Below are 1,324 nucleotides of genomic sequence, written 5' to 3' on the forward strand. Positions count from 1 at the left end.
GTAAGTTTGTTTTTTTCTGTTTTTCAGTCTGTAAGTTTGATTTTTTTTCTCTTTTTCAGTCTGTAAGTTTGTTTTTTTCTATTTTTCATTCTGTATGTTTTTTTTTTCTTCTGTTTTTCAGTCTGTAAGTTTGTTTTTCTGTTTTTCAGTCTGTAAGTTTTTTTTCTTTCTGTTTTTCAGTCTGTAACTTTGTTTTTTTTCAGTTTTTCAGTCTGTACGTTTTTTTTTCTTCTGTTTTTCAGTCTGTAAGTTTGTTTTTTTCTGTTTTTCAGTCTGTAAGTTTGATTTTTTTCTCTTTTTCAGTCTGTAAGTTTGTTTTTTTCTATTTTTCATTCTGTATGTTTTTTTTTCTTCTGTTTTTCAGTCTGTAAGTTTGTTTTTCTGTTTTTCAGTCTGTAAGTTTTTTTCTTTCTGTTTATTGTCTGTAAGTTTTTTTTTTTCTGTTTTTCAGTCTGTACGTTTTTTTTTTCAGTTTTTCAGTCTGTAAGTTTGTTTTTCTGTTTTTTAGTCTGTAAGTTTTTTTTCTTTCTGTTTTTCAGTCTGTAAGTTTGTTTTTTTCTGTTTTTCAGTCTGTACGTTTGTTTTTTTCTGTTTTTCAGTCTGTAAGTTTTTTTCTTCTGTTTTTCAGTCTGTAAGTTTGTTTTTTTCTGTTTTTCAGTCTGTAAGTTTTTTTTCTTCTTCTGTTTTTCAGTCTGTAAGTTTGTCAGCATCGAGATGAAGTCGGCCTTCGAGGAGACGGGGAAGACCAAGGCCGTCATAGAGAGCAACTACAACTTCATCGATGGGAAGGGGGCACCGCCGGTCAAATACGTCAAGTCGTGAGTCCGCTGTCGTCTGTCGATCCTCCTTGTTTTGCGGTTTTTATTTCAGCATCGCTCTGAAACTCGGCGGTTTGAGTTTCAGAGCAGAAATGAAACCGGCTCTGCGTGGAGGGACGGTGCAGTTCGGTCTGGATCCGCCTCACTGCCAGAGGCAGCGGGGGACAGGAACTTAGTCAAGTTCACTTCCTGAGAATTATTATAGAGACGTTGTGTGTGTGCGCGCGTGTGCGTGCGTGTGTGTGTGTGTGTGATACCACTGCTCGTTTTTTTAAAGAAGTTGGTTTTAGAAGTGAGCAAACGTTTATTTTTAACCTGCAGCTGCAGACGCACAGCGACATTTGTAAAATGTCTTTCATTATTCAGATTAATTTAAACTCGTTCCTCGGGCTGTTCTAAGATTAACAACCTGAAGAACCTAAATGTGGGTTCTCCTACAAGATCATACAAAGAATCCCTGGGAGTTGAAGCACCTGGTTGTCTTGTTCCTGAGTGTAGGATGAAGC

General features: G+C 36.5%; 1 protein-coding gene across 1 annotated transcript in view; it reads right to left on the reverse strand.

The window, feature by feature from the left end:
- Nucleotides 1-1,324, reverse strand: part of cnpy3 (canopy FGF signaling regulator 3) — a 12,495-nt gene that overhangs the window by 8,321 nt on the left and 2,850 nt on the right. The gene's annotated exons all lie outside the window — the stretch shown is intronic.

This window comes from Nematolebias whitei, chromosome 1 (genome assembly GCF_014905685.2).
Source record: "Nematolebias whitei isolate Nwh7 chromosome 1, NemWhi1, whole genome shotgun sequence".
In the NCBI taxonomy this organism is placed as follows: domain Eukaryota; kingdom Metazoa; phylum Chordata; class Actinopteri; order Cyprinodontiformes; family Rivulidae; genus Nematolebias; species Nematolebias whitei.